This window comes from Chrysemys picta, chromosome 2 (genome assembly GCF_011386835.1).
Source record: "Chrysemys picta bellii isolate R12L10 chromosome 2, ASM1138683v2, whole genome shotgun sequence".
Classification (NCBI taxonomy): Eukaryota; Metazoa; Chordata; order Testudines; family Emydidae; genus Chrysemys; species Chrysemys picta.
Window position 1 is genome coordinate 73,663,214 of NC_088792.1, and position 25,608 is coordinate 73,688,821.

Consider the following 25,608-nt stretch of genomic DNA (forward strand, 5'->3'; position numbering starts at 1 on the left):
AAATAGATCTAGTTACTGTAAAAATATTTTTTGTAATAATTCTGGTTGGGTTTCTCCTTCCATCAAGAGATGCTAACTGTAATATGTATCCCCCCAAATGAATAATTTCAACAGCTTGAAGTAAGGAGAATGGGTCCAAACTCTGGGAGCTTCTATTAGAGTTTTTTTTTTCGGTGCCAGAAGTGACATAAATTTATTTATACATACATACATTTACACGGAAATAAATGGATGAAATAGATAGTGTAGATAGAATGAAAGAACGCTGCTCTTTTAAATTGAAGTGCTTTTCACTGACATTAATTTAGATGTAGTATTAGCAAGACTCTTAAAGGTCAGGTTTCCCCTGGAGCGTTAGTTTACCCAGGACATTTTTACAGATGATGCGCTAAAGATGTAATGCATCTAATAACTACATTTTGGCTTCGTCTACTTGATTCATCAAATACCTTTCTTCTCAAAACTGAGCATTCTATGACATGTCATACGTGAGATGCGGGAAGACAGCCTGTTAATACTGTGTCAACTAGAACTGATATTTTGTTAGAGGTGTGTTTAAAAAGGCGGAGGAAAAAAAGCTACAGGTCATTTATTGTATATGAGTAGACTACTGCTTCTGAAAATAGGCGAGAGACAAGGTAGGTAAGGTAATATCTTTTATTGGTCCTACCTCCCTTGTTTCTCACATATCCTGGGACCAGCACAGCTACAACTCTGAAAATAGGGTCAATCCATTGCTTGATGAAGGGGGAAATGGTTATGAATGGCAGTTCCTCTCTGTTTGGAAAGTGGCAGTCTCAGGATGCCTGGTGCTTGGTGTTTTTAGTGGATGAACAGCATGAACAGGCACAGATGGGTTGCAAACTGATCACATTGTGCACAAAAGCATACCATATACAGCCAAATTATATTTTCTGGATTCATGCAAAGTCATAGGTGGTTAAGTGCATTGTTATCACAAAGACAGAGCATAATTCCTGCAATTATCCTCTAGCCTCCTGTTAACAAGGATCCTTAACATGTTTTGCTGGCTTTTATGGGCTGAGTGTGACTACAGTAGTTGACTGGAAACTAGAAAGGGTCCATTCCTATGATTAGTAGGATTGTTTTCCTCATAAGAAATGGTTTGTTTTCCCTATTTTACATGAACCTGACTATGTTGTAACACCACTCTGGGCTCTAAGCTATTCCTGTTTGAACATATTCTACCCTTCTCAATGGGAATTTTACTTAAAGATCCAGAATAGAATATTCATTCTCAGTAATGAATCAGGATCTGAATTCTTGGTCAAATTGCAGCAGCATGGGCCCAAAGACAGGGCACTGGACGGGGAGTCAGGAAATCTGGGTTCTCCTTTCTGCCATTGTCTCATTGTGTGACCTTGGGCATATTGCTTACGCTCTTTGTAGCTCAGTTTTCCATCTGTAGAATAGGCTTAATGACACTTACCAACCTTTTGTAAGCCCCTCTCAGATCTTTGGATAGAAGTTCTATAGAAGTGCTAAGTATTTGTTATCAGTTTTGTGCTTTTTGTGGGGCAAATCCTATCCAGTGCTGTAATCTCTGCTGGAACGTGAGGCCTGAAAGGCAGTAGAATGGGTGTGAATCCACTGGATTGGGAATGGAATATTCTCTGTATTCCCTTTTCCTTAGCATGGGTTATGGGTACCTGACAAAAGGGATCTGCATCCTCTTCTGAGTTATGAACATCTCTTGGTGAGGTACTACAGGAGAACCTCAGTTACGAACACCAGAGTTACGAACACACCTCATTTGGAACTGGCAGTGCGCAACCAGGCAGCAGCAGAGACGGAGGGGGGGAAGGCAAACACAGTACAGTGTTAAATGCAAACTACTAAAACAATAAACTTCTGTGTAGTAAAATTTCAAAGCTGTATTAAGTCAATGTTCAGTTGTAAACTTTTGAAAGAACAACCCATAACGTTTTGTTCAGTTATGAATGTTTCAGAGTTACAAACAACTTCCATTCCCAAGGTGTTTGTAACTTTGAGATTCTACTGTATCATTGATTCAATCAGTGGGTTTTTGGCAGGTCAACTTGGTTGCTCTGTCAGCACTGATCCCACTGGCTAACTCCCCTCCCCACATGCCCTATATAGAGATGTAAGTTCAGAGATTGTTGCATTTCTGAGGCTACGTCTACTCTACAGCCAGGATCGATGATCTGAGATCGATCCACCGATGGTCGATTTAGCGGGTCTAGTGAAGACCCGCCAAATTGACAGCAGATCGCTCTCCAGTCGACCCCTGTACTCTACCCCCAACGAGAAGTCCCGTCGACCTCCCCATGGTGTAGACCCCGTGGTAACTCGATCTAAGGTACATCGACTCCAGCTACGTTATTCACGTAGCTGGAGTTGCGTAGTGTAGGCCGATTTACCCCAATAGTGTAGACATAGCCTACGCCTGTAGAGTAACATGGGATTAGGATGTTGTGCTCTGAAAAGCACCCCTGCACCAACCCCATTTATTCGAGTATGGTGTAGTGAAGAGGATTTGACTGTGTGTCCTTTGTCCAAACTTCATTCTTAGAAAACAGAGGCAAAATACAAACTTGCCTTTATGTTTATTCCTGCAGTTGCCTCTTGTGTGTATGACCATAAAACAACATCATGCTTGAAGATCTTTAAGCAGTTCTGCTCCTGCAGCCTAGGGGCTGTTGGTATAGAAACTGTTTCAGAATTTAAAGAGGTTTGAACTTACAATTGATTTTAAAAGTGATCCTCATTTAAACATCGAAAGGGAATAAATAGTGTCTTCAGATATTGAACTAGTTTTAAAGTTAAATGACTTGAACAGTGAACAGTCTCATGGGAAACTATATTCTCATTTCAACCCCTAAATTCTCATGCACATTTTAGTGTACCTCATTTGAGCATTGTGCTTCAGTGTTTCCTTAGACTGCGCTGAGCAGAGAGAGTAGAGATTTCTGTACCTGTACTGTAGTCTGATGATTTTTATTAGCTGATTTAAAAAAAGAAATGCATTGAAAATATTGAATCCAATCTAATATTTTTTTCAGGCTAATGGAAGTTCTGCACAAAGATATAGGAAAAGAATTAGCGTAGCTGTCTTAAGGGGGGGAGATTTAAAAAAAATTAGCATAGAGATATAGTAAATGAAGTATGGGATGAAGAGAGAGCACTATGTAATTGGTGAAGACTGATCTGTGGGACTTGGTGGTTTTCTTTATTTGGCTTATATGCCTCAAAAGTTGACTATTTGTGTAATTCATGTAACATACACACTGTCCGATATTAGTAAATGCTGTTTAGCCTGTGCACTTGGGTTTGTCCTGGTGCTCTAGCTCTGTCCTCTCCGTTGGCTATATATCATTTAATGAAAGTCTTACATTGGAAGCACCAAGAGCTACATTTGAGGACTAGATAAAGTATAAAATGAGTAATGTGTGTGCTCCTGTCTTACTGATCTTAACATTAACATTCTTTATATGGCTTATCTTCAAGCTTGCTTTTCACTTTACTGACACTTGAGGGCATAATTACTTTAATTGAATAATTGAATTGATAGCCACTTGAACATATTCTCTGTATTCCTTTTTCCTTAACATGGGCCCAGAAAAATGGATCAACATGACATTGCTGTTACTCTAAGCTTGACCCAGTCCACTTGGAGTTTGGCTTAGGTAAGGAGTAGGAGAAAATGTAGATAACTTGCCAGCAACTTAAAAAAGTATGGATTGATGAATGGACTATGAGGTGGATAGAAAGCTGGCTAGATTGTCAGGCTCAACGGGTAGGGATCAATGGCTTGATGTCTAGTTGGCAGCTGGTATCAAGCGGAGTGCCCCAAGGGTCGGTCTTGGGGCTGGTTTTGTTCAACATTTATTAATGATCTGGATGATGGGATTAATTGCCCCTCAGCAAGTTTGCAGATGACACTAAGCCTGCAGGAGAGGTAGATACACTGGAGGGTAGGGATAGGGTCCAGAGTGACGTAGACAAATTGGAGGATTCGGCCAAAAGAAATCTGATGAGGCTGAACAAGGACAAGCGCAGAGTCCTGCACTTAGGATGGAAGAATCCCATGCACAGCTACAGGCTGGGGACTGACTGGCTAAGCAGCAGTTCTGCAGAAAAGGACCTGAGGGTTACAGTGGATGAGAAGCTGAATATGAGTCAGCAGTGTGCCCTTGTTGCCAAGAAGGCCAACGGCATATTGGGATGTATTAGTAGGAGCATTGCCAGCAGATTGAAAGAAGTGATTATTCCCCTCTATTCGACACTGGTGAGGCCACACCTGGAGTATTGAGTATCAGAGGGGTAGCCGTGTTAGTCTGAATCTGTAAAAAGCAACAGAGGGTCCTGTGGCACCTTTAAGACTAACAGAAGTATTGGGAGCATAAGCTTTCATGGGTAAGAACCTCACTTCTTCAGATGCAAGTAATGGAAATTTCCAGAGGCAGGTATAAATCTGGAGTATTGCGTCCAGTTTTGGTCCCCCCACTACAGAAGGGATGTGGACAAATTGGAGAGAGTCCAGCGCAGGGCAATGAAAATGATTAGGGGTCTGGAGCACATGACTTACGAGGAGAGGCTGAGGGAACTGGGGTTATTTAGTCTGCAGAAGAGAAGAGTGAGGGGGATTTGATAGCAGCCCTCAACTACCTGAAGGGGGTTCCAAAGAGGATGGAGCTCGGCTGTTCTCAGGGATGGCAAATGACAGAACAAGGAGCCATGGTCTCAAGTTGCAGAGGGGGAGGTCTAGGTTGGATATTAGGAAACACTATTTCACTAGGAGGGTGGTGAAGCACTGGAATGGGTTACCTAGGGAGGTGGTGGAATCTCCTTCCTTGGAGGTTTTTAAGGACCAACTTGACAAAGCCTTGGCTGGGATGATTTAGTGTTGGTCCTGCTTTGAGCAGGGGATTGGACTAGATGACCTCCTGAGGTCTCTTCCAACCCTAATATTCTATGATTCTGTGATGTCCCAATGCTGGTATTTCTGTTCCAATAGTGCTTATGAAGCAAGGGTTTTCAGCAAACTTTCCTGTAGTGAAAAATGTTTGTGGTGAAGCCACTATTATTACTAGAATGTAACATTAGACTACTGGTGCAAGAGTTGAAGCTAAACTGTACATGCAGTATTAGGTGGTAGTCTGGACTACTTCATCTCTGTTATTTGCTTCCATTTCTTGAACACACAATGGAGTGGGTTTTCAGGGAAATTTACTCTGTTGCCTCTAGTTTAAGTCTGAAACAGTCACTTAAAACATATTAACATTCCCTCAAGAAAAAGATTGTGACTTTTTGGGGCCCTGTGACATTTTTTCAAGGTCACTGGGTCACTGATTTGAAATGTTTGTTTCGAGGTTAGTGGATAACTAGTTGACGCAATCAAAAAACAAACAAACAAACCGCATGACCTTAGTGCACACAGACAGGTCACTGGCTTTTGAATGTTACCATCATATACAAACTAGTAGGGAATTGATGGAGCCTTTCTCTGCAGAGGCCTAATTTAATTCAGACAGACTTGGGAAATTATGATAGATATGGAAATTTGAGGAACAGGCATTTTCTAAAAGAATAGTTTGATTGACTGAAATAAGTTGCAGTTGTGAGGCTCTCTGTTAAAACACCCATGATAAAGACTCAATAGCCAATTAGTCCAAAATAATTTACTTTTTTTTCATAAAAGCAGTAACTTTAGAAAACTATTAGAGGGAACAGCCAAACAGCTTTTGTGGTTGAAGGTATACAGCAAATAGGTATCAAGTGACAATCACTTGTGAATTATTACATATTTTCCTGTCTGTTAGCCAAATCCTCTCTTTCTGGTGTAAAATCAGTAAATGGGCTTTTTGCAGGAAGGTTACACACAAGTCTGGAGAAAAGGGGACTGAACTCTGCCCTTTGCTCTCTGACTGATATTGCAGCCCCGTGACAGCTGAGTGGGCTGCTGGCAAATGAATCTACAAGTATGTGCTATGCACTAGCACTTCTTCTGGCCCACCTATAGCCTCTCTCAAAAACTCTTGTACAATTGGAATGAGTTAGCCCTGTGAGTTCTTACAGGTTGTTGATCCCCCGGATGATTCTGTAGATCCTGCTTCTCCAGTGCTGAGAAGAATTGTGCCATTTCTTTTGTAATGAGGCATTGCACAGCCCTCATTTTGGCTAAAGGATGTGATCCTATGAGTACTGCCGCTACTATTAGTGTTAGTGACAATAAACTGCAGAAATAGAGGGTGGAGACTTACATCAACAACAATGCAGCTAGTCTTTTCCAACAAATTTACAGGACATGAGTGTGACATTCCATGGATGCAGAGAGCACTGTATTTGTTACTGTTTTTTTTTTTTTTCTTTTACTGGGTTGGTCTTTAGAAATACTCTGTTTGTTTTTAGGTATACTGACCTAAGAGAGTATTGAGCACATAATCCTATAGATCGTGGACACTGAGGTGCACCATACAAGGCTGGATCCTCAGCTGCTGTAAATCAACATAGCTCTGTAGGCTTCACTGGAGTTCTGCTGATTGATATCAGCTGAAGAATTGGCCTGAAGTGTTACTTTACCAGTCAGAATATGTAGGGTAGATAAAAATGATAGTGAGAGAGACTTTGTTCCTAGCAAGCTCAGGAATGGATAAGGAGTAGGTTGAAATTCTAGAGAGAATACAATTGAGGACATTTTAAGGAAAGGTCAGCACAGCTTTGCCAAAATGGAACGTCACGTGTGTTGAGTGCAGTCTCTAAGTAAGGCCTGAGGGCCCTGGTAAATCACACACGACCATGTTGCATGTCCTGAGTCTTGGAGCTCAGTTCAGGCCCAGGGGCTATTTGGAAAGATGGATCAGTTTGTGATAACTGAACAACAGTGACATATTGTTCTAATGAAGTCTATGAAAGAAAATGCATAAATATGATAAATATGATGTATGGATCTTGCAACCTTAATTTAACCTTAGTGAAGTTTTTTTTGTGTGGGAATATATATTGTATTGTACAGCTGAGTGTAATCCATTGAATGGTTTATGGATATGCTCCTCTAAAGGGTGTTAAACAGTCACTACTGAGTGCTAGATTTTGCATTTGGATCTCTGATTTAACTGAAAAAGGTGCAAAAACTGATTCATCCAGCCAGTTCTCTATTGGTTATACATCTGAGGCTCAGGATCTTCATTTGTTACTTTAATATTATTGTAAAAGTTGTAGACATGTCGCTTGTTTTTTTTTTTTTTTTTTTTTTTTAATGTAAAGGTCTCCATTTCAAATACGCAATGAAAAATCTAAAGAAACAAAACAAAAAATTACAAGGTTCCGATAGAAATTATGATTATACTAGTGGCTGAAGAACTGCCTGTTTGAAACAGTAGCCTATGAAGAATTTATGTAGTTTGCAAAATCCACTTACTTTTGCTCTCATTTTCCCTCTTTTTTGGGGGACCAGCCACTTCAAATGCAGGAGCTAAGCATATCTGGAGATATGGTGCTTTTTGCTGACTGCTGGAATGGGATGGATGAATAGTTTAATTTGATTAATAGTTTAATTTCTCACAGCCCCTTTTATGCTTTAGGAGATTCACAACAGAAGGCAGAATAGACCCTTGGTGTCTAATGATAGCCAGTGGTGATTATCATCATTGTCCAAATTATGAGGTTTTATAGTGCCCACAAGAGTGCTAGGTGCTTCACAGAAAGTGTATAAATGATAGGTCCCTGAATCAAAGAGTTTACAGTTGAATTGGTAGGATTGACAAACTGAGAAAAGAAAGAACATTGAGGAGGAACATGGGTTGTGGATAAAGGATAATGCCGTTACTCACTTCACACACATATACATCTTAGATGGTAAAATGTGGTGTGTATGAAATACTCACTTTTTTGTGTGTGCTGCAGAGTGATTGGAATGAGGGAAAGACTTGACAAATAGATTTTGGCAGTCCAAAAATAAAAAGTGTTGTGTAGTAAACATGGAGATGTCTGAGAGAAATAGATTAAAAGGAGTACCAAGGTTGGCATCATTGGCAAAGTGGAAAAGGCAAGGGAAATGCAAACAGAGACCGGGTCAGAAGTGTATACTGGAACTACTATCGTGTGGTACTTGCTTCTCTACATTGCCTTAGGCAGCTCCCTTAGCTTTCACTGGAAGATTTAATTATTGCTGTATTGCCTCAGCATGATGCACCCTAAAAAAAATCCCATTGTCTGATATAAACCCTGAATAAAGCAAGGTAGAGTGTAATCCTTAACAGGTGCAGAGAAGAGCTACTAGGATGATCAGGGGAATGGAAACCTACCTTATAAAATAGAGTCAAAGAGCTTGGCTTATTTAACTTAACCAAAAAATAAACTGAGGGGAGGTATGCTTGCTCTATATAAATACATCACAGGGTAAATACCAGGGAGGAAGAAGAGTTATTTAAATGAAGCCCCAATGCTGACACAAGAACAAATGGATATAAATTGACCATCAACAAGTTTAGGCTTGAAATTAGACGAAGATTTCTAACCATCAGAGGAGTGAAGCTCTGGAACAGCCTTCCAGGAGAGCAGAGGGGGCAAAAAACCTAACTGGCTTCAAGACTGATCTTGATAAATTTATGGAGGGGATGGTATGATGACACTGCCTACAATGACATGTAGCTGATCTGTGACTGCTAGCAGCAAATATCTCCAATGGCTGGTGATGGGACACTAGATTGGGAGGGCTTTGAGTTACTACAGAGAATTCTTTCTCATGTGTCTGGCATGTGGTTCTTGCCCATGTAGACACGATAAATCGATCCCAGATAGATCAATCAATACCCACCAATCCGGCGGGTAGTGTAGACGTACCCGAAGTCATGATTTCTGTTCTTCGGTAATGTAGCCAAAGGTTGTGGGTCTATCACAGGAGTGGATGGGTGAGGTTCTATGGCTTGCAATGTGCAGGAGGTCAGACTAAGTGATCATGATGGTCCCTTCTGGTCTTAACGTCTATGAATCTAATTATGAGATTCCATGGTCTTCTGGATTTGTATCTAAAACATAACATTACTCAAACATATTTTTCTTTTTTCTTTTTACCAGTTTTTTAAAATAAAAGCAAAGAAAGAAGAAAATAGTTTGAATGGAAGTGTCCAAGATTCCTTTGTTGTGTGAATCATTGAATCATTCAAAGTGGGTAATCACTGATTCAGGTATGTTATAGTTGATCATATCAATTTGTATTATTGGGGATCATTAACACATGTATAATTGACAGTGTAAACCACGATGGCTGTATGTGTGAGATGCTTATTTATAAGAAAGGATTAAGCACTGTTTGGATAATATAGCTGAGAGCTCCGCGCTGAGCCAACAGCCCAGGCTCTCGGCATTGGGCAGCTGGGCTCCCAGCTGGGAGCTCTGTGCCGAGCTTTCAGCCCCCCACACTATCCCACTTAAGTTGGTGCAAGCACTTCTTGGTGAGGGTGTGCACCATCGGCAGAAGGAGCATAGTATGGACGTGAAAAATGCAGTAATTAGTGCAGTGGCTGTATGTCAACCTAACATAGGTTGACTTAATTGTGTAGTGTAGACAGGACCTTAGTGTTAAGGCTCCACCTAGCAGGAAGCAAAGGCCTTGTAAGGAATTGTTCTGCCCTTGGGAAGGGCAAAGAATAGTGGAAGAAAAGGAAAAACTGGAGGAGGGGATGAAAAAGCAGAGGAAAGGAAAATATAAAGGACAAGGAAGTTGAAGAATAACGGTACTTGCAGAGTCATTACTTATCATGTCTTTCCTAAACATTTAAAACCCTTCAAATTACATGCAAAAGGTGAGAAAATTCCCCACCTCCCTATACAGACAAAATCCCAAAATTAAAACTCTGAACATTTCTGCAGAAATCAAACTATAAATGCAGATTTCTAGAAAAAATGTTTCATAATGAAACCTAGGAAACCAACCAGAAAATTCTGTGCATAATATACATAAATTATGTACTTTTCTGAAATCGTGTGGAATAATACTTTAGGTCATCGTTTCATCTGAGTGTTGGTTATATAATTTTCCCAGGTGAGAAACACTTTGACTATTTTGCATGCAAAACAATTGATTAGGATATAGTTTCCTCACAGTATTTTTTTGTAGTGAGAAAAGGTGCTTTTTCCCATACTTTCGAAGCTTCTTGAATAGAGGTATTATTACAGTGAGAATGTGTCGTTTCATTGTACTGTAGTTCATTTAGTCCCAGGTGTACTATGTGTGTGTTCGGTCTAAGAGAGGGCATGGGAGTCTTGCCAAGTGCTTCAGTTTTTCTTGGCTCCCTGCCTAAGTGCTACATTTTTCTAACTTGTGAAATTAATTTCAACTTGTAACCTGTGGCACTTTCAAGGTCATAATTGGAAGGTGTCAGGTGTGCTTTAAGAATTTCTCAACAAGTACAGGGTCTATTAAAAAAGTTTCTTTTTAAATAATTGCTGGCTTACAAATAGCTCAAAAGCAAACTAGCATGAACTCTTCAACACCTCTCGAAATTCAACAAAACTGACATTTATAGCTTTATTGTAGCAGAGACATGGCATTTGGATTCAGATTGTTTGGACTGCAGAGCGTCAGTATAAATAGCTATGATTGACTTTTGTATGGAGCACATCTGGAAGCAATTTATGGCATTCCAGCTAGATTAAAGCATGTTTTAAAGGAATTTCACCAGCTCTTTTTTTTCTGGCTATGGTGAATAAAGTTTCAAAGAAGGTTTAGCTGCTGTTCCTGTTAATGTGGACTGTAGTGAAGTCAAACTAAGGGCAAATGGAACCCTCCCCACCACACACACACAGTTAGTGTATTTTTTTTCCAAAATAGGAAAACATTGAAGTGAGTAGTATTGGATCATTTTCTTCTTACTGGAAAGTAAGATGAAAGCATCTGACACCAGGATGTTGTTATACACTGAAAATAAGTAAACTAAACCGTGATTAATGGGCTGGAGGAATTGACTTATGAGGAAAGATATTTATAAAAAACTAAATATTGGCTAATGATGACTAATTGTTTACCTATATTTGAATGATGTAAATACCAAGAAGGGAGAGGAATTGTTTAGTGTATTCCAATGAGGCATAATTAGTATAATATGAAAAAATATACTGAAGAAATTTAAGCTAAATATGAAGGAAAGTTTCTTAATGGCTTAATCTATTGCACTTTGTCACACAAAGAAACTGGGAAAAGCCTCATTTATTGAGTCACTGAAAACCGTACTAAATGCTGTAGGATACAGTAGATTGTCAGGAAAGTCTGGCAACAAAATAGGCCAGTTAACCTCCTAAATCTTTTCCAATTCTGATTTCTGTAAAAATGTATTTAAAAATGTAACTTGCACGTTTTGTTAAAATATTTTTCTTAACTGATGAGCTGTAAATTGCACCACCAAAAATTGCTAAAATGTATAACATAGCACGCAAGATTCAGCTGAGGAAAATTAGCTGTCCGTTGAATTCTAATTCACAGGGATTTTTCCCCCCTATGTTGCATGTGCTCATTGAAACTGTTGGCCTATGTTTGCTTGAGTGTTCAATTAACACAGTGATTGTGGCAGATTGGTTTTTGCTCTGTCACATTTAATATAAAACATAATTAATGTCACATGAGAAGTCTAAGAATTATGAGTCCCGTTTCTTCATAGATGAGCAAAGGAGACCTGAGCTGTCTGTAAGGTTAACACCATTGGTGAAGAACTGCAGAGGATGGGGGACTGTAAATGTGAGCTGAAAGTACTCCATTCTTTGGAGCTACCTTCAAAGGTTATAAGATTCAGTGGCAGGAGCAAGAAAACAGAAACTGAACCTGCTTAGCCATATTGAATATAATCCTGAAAGAATCTGGGGAAAGATTCTGGGGGAACACACTTGGTGGTGGGAGAGGCCTGGTCTGAGAATTAAGGCAGTGAAGTCAAAGGCACCTGAATGGCAAAGGAAGGTGGGATGTTGCTTTGACACACTGGATCAGCTGGGAGACCAGGTGAAAGTACGCTGTAGTTGTTTCCGTTTTTAAAAAATTCACTGTAACTATAATTTAGGAGATGTCTACCTATGGACATTCAGGGAAGTTAACACAAATCTACTGAAAGTGTGGAGTCAATGCTTAGAAATTCAAGTTTGTTATACCCTCATGTAGATGCTCAGGAGTAATATGGCGTTAATTCTCTGTAATTTAAGCCTCCTTCAAGGATTCTAGATGATCAGATTCAGAACATTCCTTTTTTGGCCTTTAAATCTATGAACATCCTTACGTGGTCAATTTCATACTACAAATGGATGCAACCATGTGCCATTCACAGAGACTATATCCAGAATTCTGCTGCACAGTTTCACAGAATGAGAGCATCCATATGGAGTTTTAACTCACTTTAATTTATATGCATTGATTTCACACCTTTAGTTGATTTGCCGTAAGTTTCTTGAGTGTCCCCATGTAGACATGACCTTAATGTACTGCATCTATTTGTCTGACTATATGTTATACAAACAGTTTCTCTTGTTTTGATCTGGTTTAATAATCTTGTTTCTGATTAGATTACTTGAGACTTAAACTGCTATTTGGGAATTTCATGCAGACTGTTCAGAGAGGTGAAACAACTTTCAACCTCTAAGAAGAGGTAGTGAAAGAAGAATTCCTAGAGCCTAACCTGCTTTGGATTTTCACTCAAAAGGGCATAGACTATGGAGTCCTCTCCCGCAAGGTAGGCTGTAGTCTGATAGATGCACAAAAAATGTCTGATTACAAGGGCAAGAGCTAAATAAGGAAATACTTACATTGTTTTGAGATTGGATCTTGTCTGTCCCATTGTTATGCATCTAGTTAATTATGTCTGCCTTGCCTTGGGCCCTGTGTATTTTCTGATTCTGCAGCCTATAGAATTTGCGATGGAATCCCACATTTTTCCATAGAATTGTGCTTCAGTCTCTAAGCTTTATTTATTTTTTATAAATCTTTCTAGCTTCTGTATTTATGAAGATAACCATAAAACTGTAAATTAAATGTAAACCAATGCAGTATTGTGTTACTGAAACTTCAGACAGTTGGAAACTATAGTTGTGAGAGATTTAAACTGCCCCAATCATCTAAGCGTTAGATCTGAAGCCTTTGGATGAAAATTCATATGGCAATATTGTTAATTATTTCATTGCTGATCATGTTAGTAGACATAACACCAATAATAAATGGTCCCACTTGCTAACACATAAGCTGTGATCTTCAAACTACAGTATTCTGTTGAAGCACAAGAAGAAAATAGACTGCAGCTCACTCTATCTGAATTGTCAAGTATCAGAGGGGTAGCCGTGTTAGTCTGAATCTGTAAACAGCAACAGAGGGTCCTGTGGCACTTCTTCAGTCTTGCATCTGAAGAAGTGAGGTTCTTACCCATGAAAGCTTATGCTCCCAATACTTCTGTTAGTCTTAAAGGTGCCACAGGACCCTCTATCTGAATTGTGTTGACTCTGCAATGCTCATAGTAGTAAAAAGCAGTAAAACTTTTTTTGCTAAATTTTATCTGAAGATCTTGGTCCTGAGACTGGCAGTGTTACAGAGACAATGGGAATTTTTTTTAAAGAGAGCCTAGGTGACTTAGGAGTTAAGTTCCTCTAACTTTCAATGGGACGTAGGCTCTAAGTCACATAGGTGCTTTTGAAAATGGGACTTAATGTGCTTGCTTTGATTGTGGGGAAAAAAGATGGATTTGGGTGAGAGAGGGAGACTGGGTCAGATTTTGAAAGATATTTAGGTGCTTAAAGGTACAGGTGGGCGCCTAGGATGGTTTTTAAAAATGCCTACGCAGGTAAGTGCCTTACTCCCATTGAATTGATTTCAGTATGAGTTAGGTCTCTAACCTGCTTAGGCACCTTTGAAAATCTCATTAGGCACCGGAGTCTCTAGATGCCTAAATACCTTTGAAAATCTAGCTACTATTCCTTAAATAATTCGTGTACTGTCCTCTGCTGATGAAATAAGGTAGGGAACTGCATCCTGTTCTTCTAGCCAATTCAAGTTACTAATCATGTGCTACCGTGGGATGTGACACTGGCTTTTCATTGTCACATGAGGAACAATGTTGGAATATGTGCATTGATTACATCATATTCCACCCTTGATATTTACACTGGCCTTTCATTGATGGCAACAGTATTTGCTCATATAGAACAATGGTAGGCTATCACCCTGAAAGTATGAGCAGTGAATTTGTTCACGAAAACATGATTACCACAGGGCATCTCCATTTTAAATGGTATGACGTTCTAGCAAATAAACACAGAAATCCAAGGGCCCAATCTGCTAAATGCTTAGGGTGAAATCTTGCCTCTATTGACATCAATGGCAAAACTCCCATTCACCTGAATGTTGTCAGGATTTCACCTCTACCTCTAGTAGTAGTGTTTGTTGCCAGCTGTAGTCCCATTTAACCCAGTGGGACTCACCATAGTAGTAAGCACTACAGCTAGTATTGTTTCCAGAGTTAGGCCCTAAAAGAATAACACACAACACACGACTGTAATTGATTTATGTTGCCTGGTTATTTCATTACTTTTTTCTTGACAAGTTCATTGAAAGGTAATTTTCTGAGAGGTGATAATATCCACAGAATAAAATATGTTGGACTGAACAAGTTCAGAATACTAAATCACGAGCAGTAGTGCTGCAATGAGACTTTGTTCATCTTTTCATTAGCGACTGTATTCTGTCATTATATGACATCATTATTTATGCTGATTGAGGCAGGGGAAACTTTAATGACCACTACAGTAGGCATTGGGAACATATTTTAACTTATGGATGTAAAATACAAAAATAATTGCTAGTACTGTATTACCAGGATTAATAGAGGCACTGTAGATGTTTTTTTTATTACTCCTGTACATAGATCTCAGGAATTATTCTTGGCAGGCATAGCAATGGTAATGTTATTTTCCTATTTTTTGGTTGAAAAGTTTTGACAAGATATTATTTAATATTATTTGTAAAAAAAAAAAATTTCTTTAAGATTAAATTCATAATCTATCTTTGTAATATAATTATTTAGCAGTTCCATAAAAAGGATATCTGGTCATCTCTTAACAGGCTCATTTAGTCAGATGTATACAATTTGCATTCTTGCACAAGTACCTAATAAATAGCAATAAACATGCCAGGCAACGTGCCAGGTACACTTCAGAGGCTTGTAATCTGGTAATAGTTAGAGTAGACAAAGGTTGTGAAAATTCCATGCTTTTTTAATAATTAAAATATTGTGGTGTTTTTTTGCCTGATCCAAAACCAGTTGGAAGTGAATGGGAGTCTCTTCTCTGTCTTCAGTGGACTTTGAATCTGGCCCTTTATAATTGGTCCCCAGGGCAACTTCTTTGAGTATCTCACAATTATCCCTTATTCTATTGATTTTTTTTTTAATGGCCACGTTCATTGGGGTTGAATTTAGCCCACTGCATGTATGTTTTATAGATAAGTTAACAGAAAATATTGTTTTAGTATGTTTTACTGATGCCTGTTCCCTTAAAGAAAGTATAATGTAAATTAGAGGCGACGTTTTACAAGGGAGTAGTTGAGGGAGCATGTGGGAGTTTGCTTAGTAACAGCCAGATTATATTTTAATATTTCAGAGAGGTTATTTAAATGGCAGGCAAGAATCTTTATAAATAAATGAGACATTAGACTTATAACAAAGCAGTATAAATTATAATGATGATCATGATTACCCTTTACACTGACAGGCATATGTAATGTTTTATTTGTGTTTGAACTGAAGGAGTTTGATGATGTATTTTAGAAACAGGTAATGAAGAATTAATTGTTTCTTTATTAATATTAGTGAAGTTTAATGTTAATATATTCTCTAGTTCTTAGTGTGGATGTGTGGGTGACATTGTTCAGAAGTACTCTTCAATTATTTTAACAGGAACCATATGTACAAAGGGTAGTTGAAGTGCAAGATATCAAGTCAAAGTAATTGATGCTATGCAGACCTTATAGACTTTTCCATTTCTTTTTTAATTAAAGTTTCAGTCCAATGAAATCCTTTAAAGTAAATTAAAATTAATCAGAGGGTAAAGCTGTTCTGTGGAGAGCATAAAACAGCTAAAACTGTTTTTCATATTGTGCATATATTGGTCTTTCAGACAATATTAATTGATTTATTTGTAAATGTACCATGTGAACTATTTGTGAAACTTAAAAAATGTTAGATGTGAATCTTATTAGGGCAACAGTATTCAGTCATTGATTTGAATCAATAATTGCTTGAACAAATTACAGCTATATTATTGTATTGGTTTTAGCTATGTAATTAAACTTCAAAAACTATATTTTTATCTTTAAAAGGGAAATTTTAATTACTTCCCCCCTATTTACTAAAGTTTCACTATACCTTTTTATTATGATGACTTTCTAGATGGAAAATATAAATGCTTGGGAAACATTAACAAAAAACATAGACTTGGCTTTATTATACATATGAATAATGTTTGATGAGAGAAAGAAATGCTATTTACAACAGTTATTAAAGCCCTCTAATAATATATTTTTCTCTGTTATTGAAAATCTGTAATGTTTCCCTGAATGAGTTCTGGCATTATTTAAATATAGTGGTGAAACAAGTAATCTTTTACGTTACTTAGTGATGTATCACAAAATACCATTGCTTGTCATCCATGCAAGGCCTATTGAAATCAGAGGGTGAAGTCTTAGACCTATGGGAGTTCAGTGGGGTCAGAAATTCACCAATAGAGGTCTATCTGAGTAGGAATGGGAGTAAGACGGTGGGAGTTAAGACTTGGAGGACCTCAAGACTTGGAGGACCTCCACTATATCAGGTAGTCTTGATGGCTGATGATGATGATTTTAAAAATAGTATAGTATAATGGCTAATGAGGGTCAGGCTGGAGAATCTTGCCTACGTGCTCGGGGTTTTACTGATCGCCATATTTGGGGTCGGGAAGGAATTTTCCTCCAGGGTAGATTGGCAGAGGCCCTGGAGGTTTTTCGCCTTCCTCCGCAGCATGGGGCAGGGATCGCTAGCAGGAGGATTCTCTGCTAATTGAAGTCTCTAAGCCACAGGATTTGGGGACTTCAACGGCAGAGTCAAGGGAAAGGGTAGGGACGGCTTTGTGGGCTGCATCATGCGGGAGGTCAGACCAGATGATCATAATGGTCCCTTCTGACCTTAAAGTCTATGAGTCTAAAAAGTCCTAATTATGGACAGATTTTTGGGGAGTTGGGAAAGGGAAAAAATGTTAATGCACGGGACTGAGACTCATGAAATCTTGGTTCGGTCCCTGATTCTGCCACAGATTCTCTGTGTCCCTTTGGGTATCCCATTCAGGCTACGATTTTCAAAGGGCCGTTAGGAAATGAGGCTTCCAATTTGCAGTAGTCATTATTGGCAGCTGAGCACCTAAATCCCTTGGGCCCTTTTGAAAATCTCTGCTATAATCTCTTGGTGCCTCCATTCCCCATATCTATCCCCAAAGAGGTTGTGAGGATGTACATTAAAGATTACTAGTTGTTCAGATTCTACAGTGATGAAAGCCATATGAAGCTGTATGAATATCTATCTGGGTTCAACAAGTGATTACGATCTCAACATTATTCCTTAAAAAGTATTTTTTGCTTTTGGGTAAGTAGATAATTCTAGGGAAAATACAGGGATCATTTCATACTTGGGGGATTGACCTGGCATTCACTAAGTGATATGATTTTATTGAGTAATCATGTATAGTTATTTACTGAGGGCTTGTCTACACAGTATATTAATCCAGCCCAGAGGGGTGTAAATTCTAGTGCACATTAATATGTCCTACACTAACTGGACCGTGTGGACCCTGCTGGCGTGCACTAAGTTTCCTAGTGCACGTTAATGTAGTAGTGTTTGAAACTGTACTTTGACAATGGCCACACAACAGTGACACTCCTTCACTCTCAATCAAGGAGGAAAAGGAGGATGATTACACATCCGTCTCTTCTGCTCTTTGCTTATTTATGTGTAATGGTTGGTCTTTTGGGTTAGTTTGTTGTGATCTGTCAGAAGAATCAGAAAGGTTGGATAAGTAACTGTGGACGTATTTTGATCCCTTTTTTTAAGCATTTCTAATTATGCTCTTCGCCACAGTAATATACTCACTGAAAGAAGGACCATCTAGGGCAGTAGACACCATCACTCAACTGGTAAGTTGAGCTGGTTAGGCTGGCGGAACTGAAGTGTACTCCTACATTCTTTCCCAGTCGCCGGACCATTCACTTGACTACTTCTATATAATCATAGGATTAGAAGGGACCACAAGGGTCATCTTGTCTAACCCTCTGCCAAGATGTAGGATTTATTGTGTCTAAACCATCCAAAAGAGATGACTATCACGCCTCCTTTTGAAAACCTCCATTGAAGAAGCTTCCACAACCTGCCAAGGCAGTTGGTTCCATTGTCCTACTGTTCTTTACAGTTAGGAAGTTTTTCCTGAGATTTAATCTAAATCTGCTGTGCTGTAGTTTGAACCCATTGCCTCTTGTCCTGGCCTCTGTGGTAAAAGAGAACAACTTTTCTCCATCTTTTTTATGGCAGCCTTCGAGTATCTGAAGACTGCTATCCTGTGTCCTCTTAATCTTCTCTTTTCCAAACTAAACATACCCACTTCCTTGAATCTTTGCTCAGAGAGCTTGCATTCCATCCCTTTGATCATCTTTGTCGCTCACCTTTGGATCCTTTCCAGTTTCTCTATATCTGTTCTATATATTAGTTACCAAAATTGGGCACAGTATTCCAGCTGAGGCCTAACCAGCACTGAGTAGAGCAGTACTCTCACCTCCTGTAACTTGCATGCTATGCCTCTTTAATGCAACCTAAAATTTCATTTGCTTTTTTTGCAACAGTATCACACTGCTGACTCATGTTGAGGTAGTGATCCACCACAACTCCGAGATCCTTCTCAGCAGTGCTGCTGCCAACCAGTTTTTCCCCATTCTGTATTTGTGCATTTGTTTTTTCTTCCCTAAGTGTAGCATCTTACATTCGTCTTTGTTGAATTTCATTTTGTCGTCTATAGCCCAGTTCTCCAATATATTAAGATCCCTCTGAATATTAGCTCTGTCCTCCAAAGTATTGGCAAGCCCCCCTCACTTTGTGTCATCTGCAAACTTGATCAGTATGCTTTCTATACCTACATCTAGGTCATTAATAAAGCTGTTATACAACACTGGACCCAGAAATTGAATGTTTTATACATTACTTTAGTAGCTTCCCAGGTATTGAAGTCGGGCTGACAGATCTGTAGTTCCTCGGTTCCTCCTTTTTAAAGATGGGCACTGTGTTAGCCCTTCTCGAGTCTTCCGGGACCTCTCCTGTCATCCATGAATTTGTAAATATTATTGGCAGTAGCTTCGAGATTTCTTCAGCTAATTCCTTCAGTACCATTGGGTGAATAGCATCCAGCTCAACTGACTGGAATTCATTCAGATTTCTCAGAAGATCTCCGACATGTTCTTTACTTATCCCAATCTGCATCGCTTCCCTTTTAATATCTGTGGTAACTTTGCTAGCTGTCCAATCAAAGTTTATCTTTTGTGAGAAGACTGAAGCAAAGTAGGCATTGAGCAGCTCTGCCTGCCTATCATCTTCCGTTACCAGCTCACCTTCTCCATTGTGCAGTGGACCCACACTGTCCTGGATCTATCTTTCTTTTCTTTTTTTTTGGTCTGACATATTTGAAGAACCCTTTCTTGTCTCTAACGTTTCTTGACAGCTGTAACTCATTCTTTGTCTTGGCTTTCCTGATGTTCTCCCTACAGACTCGTGCTGTTCTCGTGTATACTTCCTTGGTGCCATGTCCCTCCTTCCATTTTCTGTTTGTATCCCTTTTGGATTTTAGATAGCTAAAAAGCCCCTTGCGCAGCGACATTGGCCTCCTGTGGCTCTTGTTATCTTTCCTCTGCATCAGAATAGCTTGATGTTGAGCCTCTAGTATTACATCTTTTAAGAACTGCCAGCCCCTTTCAGCTCTTTTCTTCCTCGTTGGTCTTTCCATGGGACCTTGCCTACTATTTCTCTGAGTCGGCTGAAATATGACTTTGAAGTCTAGTGTCCTTGTTTTGCTGTTCTCGTGTCCTCCTTTTCATAGGATCTTGAATTCTATCAGATCATGATCACTTCCTCCCAAGTTCCTGACTACCTTCATGCTCACAACTAAGGGCTGGTCTCCATTATTGGGGAGATCCATGCTGCTGCAATTGATGCAGCAGGAATCAATTTAGCAGGTCTAGTGAAGACCTGCTAAATTGATGGCCAAGTGCTCTCCCGTCAACCCCGGTACTCCAGCTCTCCAAGAAGAGTAAGGGAAGTGGACTGGAGAGCGTCAACTCAGCGCTGTGAAGTCACCAGGGTAATTAGACCTAAGCTATGTCGACTCCAGCTATGTTATTCACATAGCTGGAGTAGCATAACTTAGGTCGACTTACACCCTAGTGAAGACAAGCCCTAATTCATCCCTGTTGGTAAAAATCAGATCTAAAATGGGCAAGTCCCTAGTTGTTTCCTTAACTTTCTGAATCAGTGTGTGATTAGCTAGTGTTACCTGCTTGTAGAATGACTCATCTACTTCCTCTTCCTGATTTGGTGGTCTGTAATAGACCCCCACCATAACATTGCTTCTGTTCTTTTCCCTTGTTATCCTCACCCAGAGACTCTCAGTAGGTCTGTCGCTCACTTCCCCTTGGACCTGAGAGCAAGTGTATAGATTCTTGATGTACAGCGCAACACCATCTCCTTTTTCCCCCCCCATACCTATCCTTTCAGAACAAGCTATATCCCTCAATGCTGGTACTCCACTCATGGGAGTTGTCCTACTAAGTCTCTGTGATGCCAGTTAAGTCCTAATTTTCTTTATATACCATAACTTCGAGTTCATCCTGTTTGTTCCCCATATTCCTTGCATTTGTATCCAGACATAGAAGATATTTTGCAGACTATGTGACTTTGTGGCGGGGGAGGGCGGTTGCAGATCCCCTGCTGCGTGGCTCGGTCATCCAGGCTAAGGAACGCTGCATAAGATCCGTAACCGCCCTCCCCTGCCACAAACTCACATAGCCCCCCCCCACAGAACATGAAAACCACCTCCCAGACTGACCAGTCTGCCTAGTGACTGCAATGTGTGTGTGACCTTCTGCTGAACCTGCCCCCGTGTCTGTACCCTGGTAAAGGTGACTGTGCTCTCCAATTACCAACCCCCTTCCCCCCCCTTCAAACACACTGTCCTCTAAAAGAACATGACGGAAACAGTAATTAACAGAAACATATTTTTTATTAAGAACTACACAGTTAGGGGATGAAACTGGGATGGGGGCTTGGGTGAGGTGCATTTGGAGGGAAGGAAAGGACGTATCAGATCTTTGGGAATGAGAACCTTCTGCAATTTGAGCAGTCTGCAGGGGTGGAGTCACTGTTTTCACGGCCCCTGCCGCCCCTCCTTCTTGGGACTTTGGGTGAAGGTGGGATGGGACTTTGTGGCGGGGGAGGGCGGTTAGAGATAGAATGCAGGGGGGCTCTGTCCTCCTGTCTCTGGTTCTGCAGAATATCTACAAGGCGCCGGAGCGTGTCCGTTTGCTCCCTCATTAGTCCAAGCAGCGTTTGGTCGCCTGCTGGTCTTCCTGCCGCCACTTGTCCTCCCGTTCGCTGTGTGATCGCTGGTATTGCAACATGTTCTCCCTCCACTGGGTCTGCTGTGCCGCCTCGGCTCGGGAACAGACCATAAATTCTGAGAACATCTCGTCCCGTGTCCTTTTCTTTTGCCGCCTGATCTGCGCCAGCCTCTGGGAGGGGGATGCCGGGGTAGCTCGGGAGACGCTCGCAGCTGTGGGATGGGAAAAAGGGAGTGAATTCCTCAAAAAGATATATTTTTGCAAACAATGAATATAGTCTTTCTCTGTGAACAAGACCATGCACAGTACTTATCACATGTGCACTCAGTACAAGGTCGAATTTTCTGTCTTCACCTTGAGTGCCTGGGGTCTTGCTGTACAGATCACACAAGCGGGGCTGGACAACAGAATTCTGCTAGCAGGCGGCCATGGTAAGCCGTAGACTTTTGGCTGCTTAAAGTTTAATTTACATCAGTGCCCTCCTTTCAAGTTCCAAGCAATGCTCCTAGTGTTGGCCAGTTCCTGCTGCCGGCGATCCTGCCGGCATTAACTCTGCCCCTGTCCCACCCCCGTCGCAGCTGTCCCCGGGAAAGATCCCTGCATGCTGCCGGCGAACTGCTCAGCAGGAACGGTTCGCCTCCCCGCCCCCACCACGTGGCTAGGATCGGGAAAGATCCCTGCACGCTGCTGGCGAACCGCTCAGCATGAACGGTTCGCCTCCCTACCCCCACCGCGTGGCTGTAAACCGCCGGTTACAGTTATTTAAAGGAACAGGCAATCAATCCCCATACTAAAATTCCCCTAATTCAAAGCAGGTCACCATGAGTGATATCACTCTGATGAGGATTACGGAGGCAGAGAAAGACCACATGCTGCGTGAATGCCAGCAAACACCAGTGCCGTATGCCGCCATGCTTTGCCCGGCAATGATACCAGAGTACCTGCTGCTAGCCTGGCGCGGAAAAGTTTCCTACCATGGAGGAAGCAATAAGGCCGCTCTCCCCAGAAACCTGATGCAAAGGCTTTCACATTACCTCCAGGAGAGCTTCGTGGAGATGTACCAGGAGGATTTCTACTCTATCCCCAGACATGTTAACAGACTTTTCCAGTAGCTGCACTGGCAAGGACTAAAAAGTTAAGCGCCTAGGGCAAACTAATCATTAAAAACCCATTGCTAACATACCATGCCTATTCTATTCAAAATAAATGTTTACAACACTTACCTACTGATGTTTCCCCTGATTCACGGTCCGGGTTACCGCCTTGGGAGGGTTGGTAGGAGATCTCCGTGAGGGTGATGAAGAGATCCTGGCTGTCGGGGAAATCAACGTTGAAAGCGCTGTCGACTGCCCCATCGTCCTCATCTCCTTCCCCATCTTCCCCGTCCGCGAACAGCTCCGAGGAAGCGGCCGTCGACAATACCCCATTGTCAGAGTCCACGGACAGTGGTGGGGTAGTGGTGGCGGCCGCACCTAGAATGGAATGCAGTGCCTCGTAGAAACGGCATGTCTGGGGCTGGGATCCGGAGCGTCCATTTGACTCTTTGGTCTTCTGGTATGCTTGTCTCAGCTCCTTGATTTTCACGCGGCATTGCGTTGCATCCTGGCTGTATCCTCTCTCTGTCATGGCTTTTGAGATCTTCTCGTAGATCTTCGCATTCCGTCTTTTCGATCGCAGCTCCGAAAGCACGGACTCATCGCCCCACACAGCGATCAGATCCAAGACTTCCCGATCAGTCCATTCTGGGGCCCTCTTTCTATTCAGCGATTGCATGGTCACCTCTGCTGGAGAGCTCTGCATCGTTGCCAGTGCTGCTGAGCTCGCCACGATGTCCAAACAGGAAATGAGATTCAAACTGGCCAGACAGGAAAAGGAATTCAAATTTTCCCGGGGCTTTTCCTGTGTGTCTGGTCAGAGCATCCAAGCTCGGACTGCTGTCCAGAGCGTCAACAGAGTGGTGCACTGTGGGATAGCTCCCGGAGCTATTAGCGTTGAATTCCGTCCACACTAACCCTAATTCGACATGGCCATGTCGAATTTAGCGCTACTCCCCTCATTGGGGAGGAGTACAGAAATCGATTTAAAGAGACCTCTATGTCGAAATACATAGCTTCGTTGTGTGGACGGGTGCAGGTTAATTCGAATTAACGCTGCTAAATTTGACATAACCTCCTAGTGTAGACCAGGCTTTAGTGAAGTGAGTGTCCTCAGAGGTGGGACTGGGGTCATATATCAGTGATAAAAGCAGAGTGTCTTGTTCACAGAGGAAATGGAGTTCTGCCTTGCCTTGCTTTTAAGAATATTTACCTGTACTATGAATCTACTCACCTCTGAATAAGCCTCTAGACCAATTCATGGGGATGTGGCTTCCTCTTAGATTTCTTAGACAGCTCAAGCAGGCTTATGTCATAGCAGAGTTGTGTCCTGCCTTGCCTCCATTTGTGTCAGGGGTGGCAGAGGAGAATGAGATGGAATGGAGGGTCTGATAAAAATGAGAAGAAAGGGAAACTTCCTGGTAGAATCCCTGAATTTCCTGGGTGAAATCCTGGCCCCATTGATGTCAGTGGGAGTCAACTTCAGTGGAGCCAGGATTTTACCCAATGTTGAAAGAGACTGAAAAGCAGGAACCTTTTTTGAGCATCTTTCACAATAGATTGGGAGCTGAGTTAGAGGAGTGATCCCGCTAGGGCCCCAATTCAGCAAAGCACATAAGCATATTCTGAACTTTAAGCATGTAATTAAGTCCCATTGACTTTAGTGGGACTTAAGCAGGAGTTTAAAGTGCTTTGTTATTTTGAGGCCTACGGCTGGCCCTTGTTCAACAGCTCCAGCAAACTTCATTGCAACACTAAAGAGATTGAACCGATAATACTGGGATCAGCTGACAGGCCCTTCTCAGAGAAGATAAATTGTCAGACAAGGCAAAAAATTTCTGTGCAAGCCAATAGTTTTTCCTTTGTCGTATGAATAAGTGCTCTTTGGAAATGGTAAAATCTCCCCTTTTTGTATCGTGCACTGTGAGAGGTTTAGTTCAAATTAGAGAGCTTGGTGGGGTTTTAGGTTTTATGGTAATCAAAACACAGATAACCTGCACAGTTTTGTGAAAACATGAAGGGCATGTAGAGTGCATGTGAATGAGTGAGTTAGGCTGAAAGTGTTTTTAATGACGCCAAATGAATAAAATAATCTTTTACTTTCTCCAGACAACCATTTATCAGTCAGTAAGAACAATTAAATATACGAAATAAAATCGAATGGTCTTTTAAGCAATCAATGTGAACTTCTGTACTAAATTACTGAAGAGAAAAAATATACTGTGTCATCAGTCTTTAAATACTTTGCTCATTAAAAGGTTGTGCACTAACCTCTGATCCCTAATCCTCTGGATTATTAGTATTAATTTATTTTTTTTAAAAGGACAGTGGAAATCAATTTCAACATTGAACAAATTAGAGCATGGCTTTCAGAAAACAAATGTTTAAATTACATCTCTTGTAAAAAAAAAAAAATTTTGTTTTTGGGACATGCAAGTATGTTTAACAATTTTATGCAATTATTTATTTTAAAAAACAGACACACGATTCACGTTGTTCTGTCTAAGAACTGTTTGCTCACTGTAGAAATTACTTAAGAATTGAGGGATTAATTCTGTCCCTGTCTCCTTGGCTGCAGAAGCTCTAGGAAGTGGAATTGGTGTGGTTCACTGCTCAAGGAGGGGATTCAGGAATGGGGGAAGAAGCCTCAGATAGACAATACTTCTCCTATGTGCATCTGCCTAGTACCTGACCCAGCTATTTGACTCCTTAGCGAACTATGGGATGACAGTTCATAACAGTAAATAATATATGTTGGGCCCCTACCAGATATAAGCTGCTTCCTGAAATGTTGCTGCTCTTTGATTGAATTTCTGCTTGCTTTCAAAGTTATATGCAGCCATGTTGATTGCTTCCGACTCCAAAGGGGTCCTTCCCCTTCACTAATGG

At 40.8% G+C, this 25,608-nt stretch overlaps 1 protein-coding gene across 5 annotated transcripts in view; it reads left to right on the forward strand.

Annotated features, from left to right (window-relative positions):
- RARB (retinoic acid receptor beta) overlaps window positions 1-25,608 on the forward strand; it is a 485,822-nt gene that overhangs the window by 93,023 nt on the left and 367,191 nt on the right. For 2 of the 5 annotated variants that reach the window (XM_065583499.1, XM_065583500.1), the window contains exons 3-4: window positions 9,061-9,170; window positions 12,529-12,695. The exons of 2 other annotated variants lie outside the window; for them this stretch is intronic. The gene's annotated coding sequence lies outside the window, so the exon portion shown is untranslated. The remainder of the gene's footprint in view (window positions 1-9,060; window positions 9,171-12,528; window positions 12,696-25,608) is intronic. One more of the 5 variants, XM_042840255.2, reaches the window with a different exon arrangement.